The sequence below is a fragment of the Tamandua tetradactyla genome, chromosome 6 (genome assembly GCF_023851605.1).
Source record: "Tamandua tetradactyla isolate mTamTet1 chromosome 6, mTamTet1.pri, whole genome shotgun sequence".
Lineage (NCBI taxonomy): Eukaryota > Metazoa > Chordata > Mammalia > Pilosa > Myrmecophagidae > Tamandua > Tamandua tetradactyla.
In genome coordinates, this window is record NC_135332.1 from 6,334,645 (window position 1) to 6,349,938 (window position 15,294).

The following is a 15,294-nucleotide window of genomic DNA, read 5'->3' on the forward strand; positions in this document are numbered from 1 at the left end:
ATACATTAAAATTATCTTGAGATTACATGTTGGTTTTATCTACTGGGAGAAGAGCTATCATTTATACTGTCTGCCCTGCCCCCCAACTTTTTTTTTTTAACTTTTTAAATTGTATAATATAACATATATACAAAGTAAAGACAGAAAAAAGGCAAAAGTTTTCAAAGCACTCTTCAACAAGTAGTTACAGAACAAATCCCAGAGTTTGTCATGGGCTACCATACCATCATCTCAGATTTTTCCTTCTAGCTGTCCCAGAATATAGGAGCCTGGAAGGAATAAGTATTTTTGTATCATCACAATCGACTTTTGTTTTTTTTAACTTTTTTTGTGAAAAATAACATAGCTACAAAAAAGCAATAAATTTCAAAGCACAGCACAGCAATTAGTTGTAGAACAGATTTCAGAGTTTGGTATGGGTTACAATTCCACAATTTTAGGTTTTACTTCTAACTGCTCTAAGATACTGGAGACTAAAAGAAATATCAATTTAATGATTCAGCAATCATACTCATTTGTTAAACACTACCTTGTTTGTATAACTCCACCATTACTTTTGATGTTTCTATCCCACTCTTTAGCGGTATGTGGACTATGGCCATTCTAATTATTTCATGTTGGAAGGGGCTGTCAATAATATGGGATAGGGAGATGGAACTAGAGATCCTGGGCCCTCTAGGTTTCCGGACTTATCTGGTCCAGGGATCCATTTGGAGGTTGTAGTTTCTGGAAAGTCACCCTAGTGCATGGAACATTTGTGGAATCTTATATAATGCCCTAGGGGTTATTTAGGATTGGCTGGAATGGTTTTGATTGGGGTTTGACAAGTTATGATTGGTAGCAATATTTAACTGAAGCTTGCATAAGAGTGACCTCCAGAGTAGCCTCTCCACTCGGAACTCTCTCAGCCACTGATACTTTATTAGTTACACTTCTTTTCCCCCTTTTGATCAGGATGGAATTATTGATCCCACGGTACCAGGGCCAGATTCATCCCTGAGAGTCATCTCCTACACTGCCAGGGAGACGTACACCCCTGGATGTCGTGTCCCATATAGGGGGGAGGGCAATGGTTTCACTTGCAGGGTTGCTGCCCCTCAACTTTTGTCGTCAAACACTGATCCATTTACAAGAGAGTAATATATGAAAAGGCGGCATTGCATTGTAATATTAAAGGCACACAGTCATGGTCTGCTCATGGTAGGATTTCAATTGTATAAAGCAATTTTCAAATGGTCTAAATTCTATAGTGTTACTTTTCCTTGTGATGGTTCCTAAAATAAAATAAAATCATTGGACTCATTTTATGTGAAAAGACAGACACAGAGCTATCCACTGCCCGGGGAGTCCCCAGGGCTGGACACAGGCATGGAGAGGAGCTGATCTTCACTAAGGAGTGTGAGGCTGCGAGAAATATGAAAGGTTAAAGACACCTGGTTGCCAAGGCTGCAGAGGCCAAGCGGAGAACTGAGACAAACCTCCTCCACCTTCAGTGACAAATGGGCTTTGTGGGGCTGCCCTCTTGACCTAACTTGAACTTCCCAGTCTCCAATGCAGGGGTGTGGTGTGCAGAGCTTCTGCTTCTGGGAAAGCCTTGGCTGCAGCCCTGTGGTCTGAAGGTATTAGCCTGCAGGGTGAAGGGAGTGGGCCTGCTGTGTTTGTCTTGCTTGCTTTCACGTCCTTTCTTTTTTCTTTTTGCCAGGGCCCCCTCATTTCCCTTGGAGTCCTGACAGTGCCCACCCTACCCCAAGAGGTGCAGAGGAGAGCACTGACAGCAGCTGGGCTGGGCGGTCGGTCTGAGGGTGACTGGGTGAGGACTGGACTCTGGGCTGGGAGACACCAGGGACGCCTGGCCCTCAGAATGATTATTGTGGCCTCATTCTATATTCCTTCCCCCTGCCCAAGCTGGAAATTCCACTGTGCTGAGCATCCGTGGCAGATGTGTGTGATGTGAAGAGCACATGGGGCGAAAGATCCAGACTGTTGTGGCCCTGAGCTGCCAACACTGGAAGCGTCTCCAGTGTCCTGGCGTCTGGCCTTCAGCTCCCTCCCGGACTATCATGGGCCCTTGTGCACTTTGAAGGGCAGTGTCAGCTTCACATCGAATGGAAAACTAGTGACAATAGCAAATGTAGACTGATTGTCATGGTTTGCCAAACCCCAACCAACATCATTCTTGTTAACCATAAAGTACACCCAGGCTCTTTCTGAGATTCTACAAAAGTTGCATGCACTAAGCTTACTTTTCAGATGCCTAAAACCTTCAGATGGTTTCTAGGCCCGGAGGTGCCAGACTCTCTAAGAACCTCAACCAGTTCCATCCCCCTAACCCATATTATCAACACTCTTTTTCAATATGAAAAAGTTAGAGTGGACATAGCCCAAACATCCTCAAAGATTGGGAGAAGGATCAAGGGAGAAAGAGAAGTTATAACGGAGAAGTTCGGATTTAACAAAGGAAGATGCTTACTGAATCATTATATTGCTATTTCTTTTTCGTCTCTAGAGTCTTAAATTATGGAACTGTAACCCATACCAAATTCTGAAATCTGTTCTACAACTACTTGTTAAAATATACCTAGAAATTTATTATTTTTTGCATATATATTTCACAATTCAAAAAGTGTAAAAAAAAAAATTGAGCAGAGAACGCATTGGACCCTCATGGTGTAATCAATTTGCTCTGTGATTCTAAACAAGTGAGACATTTTCCCCGTCTGAGCCTCAATTTCCCTATCTGCAAAGTGGGAATAATAGTAACACTTCCCTGGAGAAGATATGATGAGCTGATGCATGGGAAGTCACCTGATGAACTAAAGCACTCTACAAACATGGGTAGGAAGGTTCAAAAGCTGCTTGCCTGGTACCAGCGTTCAAATAGACTCAGGCATTTTTCTGATAATAAAGAGCAACAATTTGTTTGATGACATTCTTCTGTCCATAGACTAGGTTATCTAGTAAGAATATCCCTCTCACAGAACACAATAAAAGCTCATTTCATTGTGACTGGGGGAAAACAAGGTGAGCAAACATTTGTATTTTTCCTGAATTAGCCGTCATCCTAAATGGAGCTGTTCACCACTGAAGAGGTTGCATGCCCCTCAGAGGCAGGCCAAGCTTTATGGTTTATGTCACCAGCTGTTTTTAGCCAAGTCCTGAGCACAAATGTGGCTCTTGCCAAACACCTGGGTGACAAACCCATACTTTCTCCGAATTTCATCTGAATAGAGAAAATGCCTTACAGACTTCAGATAACCTTTCGTAGGTAGCACATACATTTTTCTACTTACAAGTGCCAAGAAAGTATCCTTATTCTTAACTCGTAAAGCTTCATCCACTCATACCACACACACAAAAATGCACTTTTAATTCATTCTGCAAATTTTGAGCATGTCCACTGTATCGGATAACCGTATAGATTCTGGGAATGCAGGACAGACTTTGTCCTGCCCATATGGAGCTCACCAAGTTTAGCCAGGACACCAGAAGACCTGAGCAAACAAGGAAGTAAATAACACAGGGATCAGTGCTGGAAGGAAGCAAAGAGCTGATGTAGAGATGGGATGGTCAGGGGAGGTGTCTCTAGGGTGGAAACCAAAAGGATAAGAAGGAGCCAACCAAGTGGTGGGGCTCTACACAGAACCCTCTGCAGAGAGACCAGCATGAACAAAGTGGGGAAGTTGGCTCAGCAAATTTGCCTGGACCAGGCCAGAAGGCTAAGGCTCAGACCAGACAGGGGAGAGGGAGACAGGGACCAAATCATACAGGGCCTCGTAGGCCAAAGTAGGAGCTCAGATTCTCACTTAAGAGTGCAGTGAGAAGCCATTTAAGCTTTTTTTTTTTTTTAATAATTTCAAACTTACAGGACAGTTGCAAAAATAATACAAACACCATACAAAGAGCTCCAACATACCCCACCCCCACCCCAAACACCCAGGTCTACCAATTTTAACAGTTTGCCACCTTTGCCAAATCATTCTACCTTTTAATCTGTCTATTCTGTCTCTCTAATCTATTTTTTGAATGTTTAAAAGCAGGTTTCATACGTCATCATATTCCTTGAACACATAATAGTTCCATGCACATTTCCTACGAATGAGGATATTCACTTACGTTAATCCATCACCTTAAATACAGTTGACAAGTTCAAGAAATTTAACATTGATATAAAGCTTGCAGTCTATATTATAATTTTTCTTTTTTCTCATTAATGTTGGTAGATACCATCCAGGATCATGTACTGCATTTAATTGTCATTATCTTTTTAGTTTCTCCTTGCTTTTTTTCAGTTGTGGAAACACATGTACAACATCAGCCTTCCCCTGCCATCCCCTCCCGAGCATACCGTTCAGTGGGATTCATCATATTCACGGTGCAGGATCCTCACCACCAGCCTTTACCACAACTTTCCTTCACCCTAACAGAAACCCAACGCTCATTTTACATTAACTCTCCATTGCTCCTGCTTCTCCCCTGGTAACCAGTAGTCTTTCTAGCAGAGTGCTCTCCTTCAGGGTTTATCCACACAATAAGTTTAGAGAATAGCTCCAGGCCAAAGCTTAGGGGCCTCCCTGATTTTCTGTCCATGCGTCTTATCTTGGGCATGCTCAGCAGTGTGTGGCCCTAGAAATTCCATTTACCTGGATATGACTGTCCCCTCTTCCCTAGGAAACAGATTCCTCATGGTCCTGGGCATGGTTCTGTATGCCCTACAGCTAGTAGGCAGCCCCAGGCAGCCACTTGCCTGCTCACTATCATTGCTTTTCTGTAGGACAGTTCAGTGAGCTGCCTTCAGCACACCACACATTCTGGAACAGTGAGTCCCTCAGGCCACCACCAGACAGACTGGGGCACACCTACATGCTCCCAGTATGTGCACAGGGTCTACTTCTGCTCCCTCTGGGACCAAGACCAGGGATCTACATCTGGGGCCCCAGCAGGCAGGCAGGGCCCAGCCAGGGCATCAGATCTTACCACTTTTAAGTGGACTTTTTCCAGCACTTGCTCCGTTGTTGCAATCCTTGACCTCTTCTCTGAGCTTTTAGAAAGATGTTCCTACCAGTTCTTACTGGTTGTTCAAAGCTTCTGAGAGGGATGGAGCCCCAAAGCATCTCACTCCACCAATCTTGACCCACAGGGTTCCCAATGAAACTTTTTACAGCTTTTGCGTGAAAAGATGGGATTTACATTTTAAAATCACTTTCACTGCTATGGAGAGAGGGGAGAAGCAAGAGTGTAAGTGGGCAGATCAGTTAGGGGCTGATACAGTCGGGAGGGCGAGATGATGGAATCCTGGAGTAACATGGATGCAGAGAAAATAGAGAGTAGGGGCACAACTGAAATATAGTGTAAGTAGAGTCAACAGGACTTGCTAATGTTGAGGGTGAGGGTTGGGGGAAGAGTGGGAAGAGTGGCGCCATGTGCCCAGAAAGTTGGGAAGGACTCCTACCACGTTGCCTCTTTTTTTTAATACCACTATAGTAAACCACTGCATGAACGTACCATATTTATTTATTTAGCCAGCATTTACTTGGACATTTACGTTATTTCCAAACGTTTCCTATTACAAACAGTACAGAAACTAATATCTTTGTACATACTTCTGTGGACACACACGCCAATATCTGAGATATAAATTCCTAGTAACTATTGGGCCTAAGGGTATCTGAATTTTAAATTTTGATAGATACTGCCAAAGTGCCTTCTAATGAAGTTGTACCAATTTATACTTCCACAGAAAATTTAATTCATGCCTATCACCCAACTCTTCCCCACCTTTGTTCATAAAAGGCCCAAATTGGCCCAGATGTTTCACTGGTTGACTTCATCCAGTCTTCTGCCCTTGTGCTGGCTTGAAAGGATTAGGAAACCACCCTAGGGAAGCAGTGGTTTAATTCTAATCCAGTCTTGTGGGAGCAACCATTTCTCTTAAACCGTATTCAGTGCTGCATGTTGGGACTGAGATTAGATTATCTCCATGGAGACGTGACTTGCCCGATTGTGGGTATTAGCTTTTTTTTTTATTTTATTTTTTACATGGGCAGGCACCGGGAATCAAACCCGGGTCCTCTGGCATGGCAGGTGAGCATTCTTGCCTGCTGAGCCACCGTGGCCCACCTGGTATTAGCTTTTGAATAGAGGGAGATGTGACCCCAGCAATTCCACATGGGTCTTGATTAGTTTACTGGAATCCTTTAAAAGAGGAAAAGGCTTGAGATTCCAAGACAGCAGAGCCAAAACAGATCCACAAAACAGAGAGCCCACAACAGCAAAGAACTTTGGAGGTGAAGGAGGAATACGTTCCTGGGGATGCTTCATGAAACAAGAAGCCTGGAGAGAAAGCTAGCAGACATCACAGTGTTTGCCATGTGCCTTTCCAGTTGAGGGAGAAACTCTGAATTTCATCAGCCTTTCTTGAGTGAAGGTAACATCTTGTTGATGCCTTTATTTGGTCATTTTTATAGACTGCTTTAGTTGGGACATTTTCATGGCCTTAGAACTGTAAACTAGTAACTAATTAAATCCCCCTTTTTAAAAGCCATTCTGTTTCTGGTATACTGCATTCCAGCAGCTAGCAAACTAGAATTTTTCCCTGCGCTGCAACTGTAGTTGGCTATGTCCTTTTTTTAAAATTTTAAAAATATGACAACAAAGAAACACAAACATTCTTAATATATAATCATTCTGTTCTACATATATAATCAATAATTCACAATATCATCACATAGTTGCATATTCATCATCATGATCATTTCTTAGAACATTTGCATCAATTCAGAAAAAGAAATAAAAGATAACATAAAAAGAAATAAAATGAAAACAGAAAAAATATTATACATACCATACCCCTTATTCCTCCCTTTCATTGATCACTGGCATTTCAAACTAAATTTATATCAACATTTGTTCCCCTTATTATTTAATTTTATTCCATATGTTCTACTCATCTGTTGACAACGTAGATAAAAGGAGCATCAGACACAAGGTTTTCACAATCACACAGTCACATTGTGAAAGCTATATCATTATACACAATCATCATCAAGAAACATGGCTACTGGAACACAGCTCTACATTTTCAGGCAGTTCCCTGCTATGTCCTTTTGATTGAAGCTTAATGGGCTTCTTTTCCTGGTTTAAATTTCTAGGGCATAAACTCCTGGTTTTGATCCTCTGGCCTCATGATTTGAGAGGCATTCCAGTCTAGAAGGACCCTTGAAACCCATCCCTCTCCACCCTCTCCATAGAGTGATGGCCAAATGATAGAGGAGTTTCCATGAAGATTTCCACCTCCACAAAAGATACTGCTGTCATATGAACTGGATCAACCTGCCGTTTGAAAGATGACTCGCTGAGCAAACCACACTAACATATCACAAACCCACATGGCTTCTGCCTCACACTCAGTCACGCCAGAGCCTCCCTGCAAAGCTTGTAGACACTTCAACCAGGAGTAAATAAGTAAGGCTGTCTAATGCCAAGCAAGAAGGGGTGCTCTGAATAAAATTCAATTTCTTCTTGATGATTCGAGGGGCAGCAACCTCAAGAAATCCTTCCTCTTATACAGTCTGTCCTTCACATTCCCAGACATGTAGGCAGTACCTTATTAGTGAACCCTCTTTCAATCTGGCTCTGTTCACAATACTGACTGGATTCTCTCAAGTCATGGATAACTTGCTAAATCAAATATTTTGACTCTTCTTTCTTATCAAGTCGCCCTGCTTTCAATCTTGTACCCCTGTTTGTTTCTCTGGATTCATGCCCTTCCCTCATGTGATCCTAATGCTTTGCCTTCCAAGTTAAACTTGTAAACAAATGCCCCATTAGAATTTTCACATTCTGCTTTCATGTTACTTTCTCCATCACCAAACTGTCATATGATGTCTGACAATTTTTCAGAAAGGGACCAAGGACTCCACAGATACATTCCTGGGAAGCAGTATGAGTTCTCTGAGAAACTTAAAACATTTTCATTTCTGTGATAGTTAAAACAATGAACATTTATATACTGAGGATCATTTGGATTGAAGGTTGGCAAATTTTTAATGTAAAGAGCCTGATATTAAGTATTTAGGCTTTCTGGGGTATGACTCAAAATTGAGTATGTAGATTACTTATATAACCAGGGAGAAAGCCAACTTTTATTGACAAAATTCAAAATATAATAATAATAGAGTACAATTTTTGTGATACAGATATGAAGGGAAGGATAACATTTCATTTGATTGGGATTCAGAGTTAGCATTCTATATCATAAAAATTGACTTAAATGTTCATCTGTTAATGTTGACCTATAATGAGATTTTATGTCTTTCATCTGAAAATGTCTTTTTACAGATAAGTACTGCCAAATACTATCATCACATTATAGAATTCTATTCGATTTATCTCTTGCTATCTTTCTTTTAATATTATATTGATAATTAAATTACTTCTAATTGAAGATTAGGTGGAAGTTCCACAATTGCACAGTTAAATGGATTTTGAAATACTGAAATTTCTTTTGCACCAGCATCAAGGTCTGAAAAACACAGCTGGAACCATCTGAAAATTTATCTGAAATTTATCTGAAAATATATCTATTACAAAGTTGTGCGGGAATAAAGGTCTTGCATCTGGTTTTAATTTTTTTTTTAATATTTTTACTGAGAAATCATCACATACATACATTTCATACAAGGTGTACAATCAATGGCTGACAATTACATCACATATTAATCACCATGGTCATTTTTTAGAACATGTGCATCACTCCAGAAAAATAAATACAAAGAAAAAACTCATACATAAACATATACCTTACCCTTTCCTGGTTTTAATTTTTGATAGCACAGGAAGTATATAAAGCAGCACGACATTACTTGTAACACAAACACTAGCTATCATTAAATTACTAAAGTGTAAGTGCTGTTTTGCCGTAAGTTTTTCTAGGCTGAATGCATTAAGAAACAGCATTAAGAAACATTATCAAGTCTGCAGCAAAAGCTAATTTCCAAAACCATCAGTATTCAATATTGTGGTTGAAGGTAGTTCTTGCTCAGAAAATTTTAAATCTCAGCCTTGAGCTCAAAAAATTTCAATCAAACTTTACTATTGCTAAGCCACTGAGCTGCTGCGTTATGGGGTAAATCAGGATATTACCTTCTATTTCTGATGACAATTCAAGGATCTGATGATAACAGTGAATGATAACACACCATAGATTCAAATATTTTCTGCAAAGTACCTGCTAACAAATAATACAATAGTTCTAATCTTTAAATACCTTACATAGTAATAAAAATTATTATATAATTTTATTATACACAATACAGTAATTACAAAATAATAAAAATTGTGTATTTGTCCAAGTCAGGCTTTTTCTGGTCCTCACTTTTTTGTTTGTTTTGCTTTCTTATCCTAGTTTTATTCAATACAGTTCTTTCATTCTACTCAACAAGCTACAATCACGAAGTTCTTTAAAGTGCTAAAGTTATAAACCTCAAGTTTATAACTAAACCTCAAGTTTATAACCTAAAGTTATAAACAGAAAATTTATAGAACTGACTGTACCATTAGAGCCAAAAGAGCAATGAATACTCTAAAGTGAACCTGTAGGACCACCATGGCTGACAGTCGCAGTGGGTGGCTCTGTGGTGACCTTGCAGAGAGCTGGCTTTTAAGTTGTTCACCAATTTTAGATGGAGGAAGGATTGGGGTGCTTGTATATAGGAGCACATAAAAATTAAAGAACTATTCACAACAACTAACACAGGGTAAGAGGGGCTCTTCTCGGGGTGCTCTGACTAAGGAATGGGGAGAGGCCTTGAAGCAGAAGGCCTCTGGATGGGAACAATGGAAGGGAAGCTGCACACTCACCTGTGTCCTTGAAGGGCCTGACCAGGCCACGAGACTAGTCCCAGGTCATTTGTGGAAAGTAGAAATGGGTTCAAGGCCAGGGCAGCACTGCCACCCTGCTGCTTTGCCTGTTGTCCTTGCTGGCTCTGCCTCTGAATTAACTCTCTCTGAAATTGGGAATTGGCAAGCTTTCTAGCCAGAATCTCTGGAAGGCATCTGTATTAGTCTGCAAGCTGCTAGAATGCAATATACCAGAACTGGAACAGCTTTTAAAAGGGGGAATTTAATAAGTTACAAGTTTACAGTTCTAAGGAAGTGAAAGTATCCAAATGAAGGCACCAACAAGAGCTTACCTTCACTCAAGAAAGGCTGATGGCTCTAGAATACCTCTGTCAGGTGGGCAGTCACGTGGCTGGCACCTGCTGGTCCCTTGCTCCTGGGCTCCGTGGCTTTCAGCCCCCTTTGGGGATTCCTAACTTTGCTTCCCTGGGGTTGGCTTCTCTTGGCTTCACTTGGCATTCGCCAGGTTCTGGCTTGCTTAACATCTCATGGTGATGTCTGCTGGGCTCCAAGCATCTGCAAATATTTGTGCCTCTGTTCTCTGAAACAACTGTTCTGCAAGTGTCTACCTCTCTCTGTTGGCTGAGTATTCTGCCATTCCGAAGTTCTCTCCAAAACATTTCCTCTTTTAAAGGACTCCAGTAAAGTAATCAAGACCCACCCTGAATGAGCAGAGTTGTATCTCCATCTAATCAAAAGGTAACACCCACAATTGGTCACCTCATCTCTGTGGAGATAATTTAATCAGTTTCTGCCCTACAATATTGAATTAAGATTAAAAGAAATGGCTGCTCCCACAAGATTGGCTCAGGGTTAAAACATGGCTTTTCTGAGGTACATAATAGATTCAAACTGGCGCAGCATCTTTATAGGCATAACCCCATCTTCAGATGGAATGTCTAATGGCTGCCTTAGAAGCCTACTCCTTGAGTTCAGATTTCTTTTCCTACCTATCATCTTTTGGCTAGAAAAATGTCAAAAATTAGATGAGATGCAAGTTATAGGGGGTGAGAAGCTTCCGCAGCCCTGCTTCATCATGAGGAGTTGGAGCTGCAGCACTTCTGTGGCGGTAGCAGCCAGAGGACCAGGATGGCTGGTACACAGTGTCTTGAAGAGTGAGATCTTCTCATCCGTGAGAGTGATTTAAGCTATTTGGGAAGTGGTGGCAGCATTCTCCTGAAGGGCTGAACTGTCTAGGGGGTAGCCAATGCCAGGGGACCAGCACAGCTATGGCAGCCATCTCCTGTCCATCTATTTGTCCTGCATCCACGTGTTTCAGCACCTTCTTGCTTCATCCACATTCTCAGAGACAACATAGTTGTAGTCTGTGGATAGATAGGGATGCATCTTTTCCAAAGGCATGTCAATCATTTAAATTTTCCCACAGGTAGAAAATATCCCCATGTGATCCTAGGTCGCATTCCAAGTAAGCCTCCCAAAATGCACTCTGGTGGGTTTAGGGGAAGGACCCCACCTTTTCCTTTCCTCTCTTTTGGTTGGGTAGTTTGAGTAGGAACACTGCCTATTGTCATGTTTGTACCGAGAAGGACTCGGAGAGCCCAAGGAGCTGCTGGAGCTGGAGCTGGAGCTGCAAGATGGCTGGAACTTCCCAAGTGGCTTGAGGCTACAGAGGAGCTCAACCTGCTTGAGTCTGTACTGGTGCAAAACATGGTACTGTGCTAACACTGGCAGTGCTGCTGTACCTCTTTAGAGATCTACCCCTGTCATGATCCTCCTCACTCAACTCCCTTTTGAAGTGATCCTTGGACTTCTCATCAGAGCAGTTCTTGCATTTGGTAAGAGAATAGCCCTAGAGCTAGAAATTTTATTGTTTTCTTTGACTTTTAGCAAGCTCTTGTTTTTTATTCCTTATAAATCCATTCTCCCTTCTGAGGTATTCAAAGCAGCAACAATGGCCTCACTTATTTGAAATCTCACTATTAACTTGATTCTGAGAAACGATCCATAATTGACTGTAATTTACGCCAAAGAGCAGCATTTCCCTGTTTCCACCACCTTGACCCGCTCTTCACCACACATATTTTCACCGTCATCAACTGTTACACATCTTAACAAATTCTACTTCAGGTTGTTCTGAATTAGAGTTTTCTCAACTTCTTTGAATATATTCTCACCTGTAAGTTGTTTCATGCAGATTATTCAGAGAGGTCAATTATTCGATCCCTTCCATGCTGGCATTTAATAATAGAAGGTGTCCTAGTTTGCTACCTGCTGGAATACAATACACCTGAAATGGAATGGCTTTTAAAAAAGGGCGATTTAATAAGTTGCTAGTTTACAGTTCTATGGCTGTGAAATTGTCCATATTAAAACAAGTCTATAGAAATGTCCAATCCAAGGCATCCAGGGAAAGATACCTTGGTTCAAGAAGGCCAATGACATTCTGCATTTCTCTCTCAGCTGGAAGGGCACATGGCAAACATGGCAGCATCTGCTAGTTTCCAGGCTTCTTGCTTCATGAAACTCCCTGGGTGGCGTTTCCCTTCTTTAGCTCCAAAGGTTGGTGGCTGGTAGACTCTGCTTCTCACGGCTATGTCTTTCTGAAGCTTTCTCCAAAATGCTTCCTCTTTTAAAGGGTTCCAGTAAACTAATCAAGAACCAGGTAGAATGAGTGGAGGCACATCTCTATCTAATCAAGTTTAATAACCACAATTGAGCCACATCTCCATGGAGATAACCCAATCAAGCTTCCAACCTATAGTGCTGAATAAGGATTAGAAGAAACTGTTGTTCCCACAAGATTGACTAGGATTAAAATATTGCTTTTCAACGGTTTATGAATCCTTTCAAACCAGCACACAAGGTACTCCTTTCAACTGCATCCCATGTAGGACTCTATGAAGCAGGTATTTTCCTATATAAACTATCTTCTTAATCCCGGACACCAAATTATAGATATAACTGAAAATCTAACAAAAGTATAGCTAGCAGTGGCTAAGTGGCAGCATAGTGTAGGGGTTAAAAGCATTATTTGAGCTATACTGCCTGGTTTCAAATCCTGATACTTACTAGTTGTGTAAATTTGCAAGGTTACCTTATATTTTTATGCTTCAATTTCAACAAAGTCCTACTTTTTAGAATTTTACCTTCATGGAATTGTTGAGTAATTTTAATATAGGACCTAAAACTAATTGGGTAAACTTAACAGACATTTACTTAAAACCCCTTTAACAATGTGCACTGCTTTCTTAGATATGAAAAGGCTTTGCAGGAGATAATTTAGGCTATGGGAACCGGTAAGACACTTAAAATCTATGGGTTTCAATTTGCTCAAAAACTTTAAAACTGTAAACATGTTAATTATGTAAAAACACGCTTTTGTGAAAGTATCAAGTGAAAAATGTAGACCACACCTTAATAACTCACTGTGATTAAAACTGTTCAAAGCTATAAAATGTATATAATCCCTCATCTTTAGATCAGAAAGCAGACTGAAGAGATGAGAATGGTGGTTATATGACATGGCATTACATTTTAAAATTTATACTCCCCTCCTTTCCAATTCTTTAATTTGTAACCACAACCACCAAAGTAGTAACTGATTCAGGCAAAAACTACCAAGGAATTTAAAACCACTACTAGGGAGGAAGAATACTGCAGAGTAGGATATTCATGCAGTCTCAAGGATACACACAGATTACTTATGAAATACAAAGAGAAAAGGTACTTTTAGAGAAGAGCAATCTCTGCTTTAATCAAGTGATCTAACTTAACAACCATCAAATGATGGGACAACTCATACCGCAGGCCTCCTGATGTGGTGCCCCTTGTACCATTCTTGCCAAAAATGTTTAATCAGAATCTAATCACATGGAAACCTTTAGACAATTCCACATTGAGTGATGTTCTGCAAAACTGGCCTAGATTCTTCAAAAACGTCAATGTCTAGGGAACTGTTCTAGATTAAAGGGAAATTAAAGAAATGTGAACGAAATAGCCGGCTCTTAGGGGAAATAAAGGTCCTACTATAATAGACATTGGGACAATTTTAGAAATCTGAATAAGGACTATAATAATTTTAGGTAATAGTGCTGTATTAATGTTAATTTCTTAAATATAATAATATAGGGGATTAAGCTAAAGTACTTAGGTGTGACGTATCTGAATGTCTGCAAATAACTCTTAATGGTTCAGCAAAAAAAAATATATACATATATATACACTGAGATAAAGCAAACATGGTAATATGTTATCAATAGGGAAATTTAAGTACGGGGTATGTGGGTGTTCATTTTTTGTCGTTGTTACAACTTTTTGTAGGATTAAAAATTTCAAAATAAAGAGCTGGGACAAAGTGAATGGACTCCACTATTGTTATAGTCACCAAACATTTAAAGAAGGCTAAGGAAGCAAAAAGCAATTAAATACCTGATCTTAAGTAGTAATGATAATTAGTACACATTTGCTTTAGAAAATAGGTAAAGTTCACAGGAGGAAATCATTTCCTAGACAGAGAACTTCAGTTAAAAGAACAACTCCTTTATTATTATATAGATGTAGTATATGTAATCAGAAATAAATCTGATATGTAATTAGGGCTATAAAAAAATAAAAAATTAGGCAGAAGACTACACTGCTTATATTTGGTGAACACAGATGATTTAACTTCCAGAAAAAGTAAGTTTTGCAAATCCTCAGAAGTATTCCTCTACAAAGTTGAACAGATAAGATCTATTATTCAGTAACCATTTACAGAACGTCCATTTACTGTGCCAGTGGTCCTGTGCTTAGAGTGCAGAAAGGATAAGACACATTTCCTACCTGGAAGAACTCAGGTTGTAAGAGTCTCCGTTTGTCCTTATAAAATCCCTTTTCACTTTTTAAATGGAGACATCCTAGAAACAATTTGCAACTAGCATTAATGGTGATTAATTTTTCTGCTCAGTTAAAATGAGAGTCAATTCTGCTAGCCACATTTTAAGTATCTGCACATACAGTACAAATTTTAAGCATTTAAAGAATTGCTTCTATTGTATTTACAACCTAAGTTAAATTTTACAAGGATCCTATACAGAAGCTCTGTTCAAATAGATAAAAGTTTGAGGGGCCACAGGGAATCTTCCTCTTACCTATCTCTGCTCAAACGTGTTTCTTCCTTCCTGACTGGGCCAGTTATTTTTAACTGCAGAAGCCACTTTCAAGGACAGTTAAAGCAGGAATCAAAGAGAACAAAATGTCAATTTATCAACAGATGGTCACTGAATTTGAGTTGTTTTCTCTGGCTCAAAGAATTCACAGATCAATCAAAAATTTATCTCTTAACTAAGGGTTCTTATAAAAAATACTAAGAAAATCATAAATATTTCAGAATCTAAAAGTGTGAGAATCCTGAATAATCTTCACCCCTATAAAATGGATCTCTACGTCATAAAGGAT

At 40.0% G+C, this 15,294-nt stretch overlaps 1 pseudogene; it reads right to left on the reverse strand.

The window, feature by feature from the left end:
• Positions 1-8,602: 8,602 nt before the first annotated feature.
• LOC143687033 (uncharacterized) lies at positions 8,603-11,778 on the reverse strand (annotated as a pseudogene).
• Between the last annotated feature and the right edge of the window lie 3,516 nt (positions 11,779-15,294).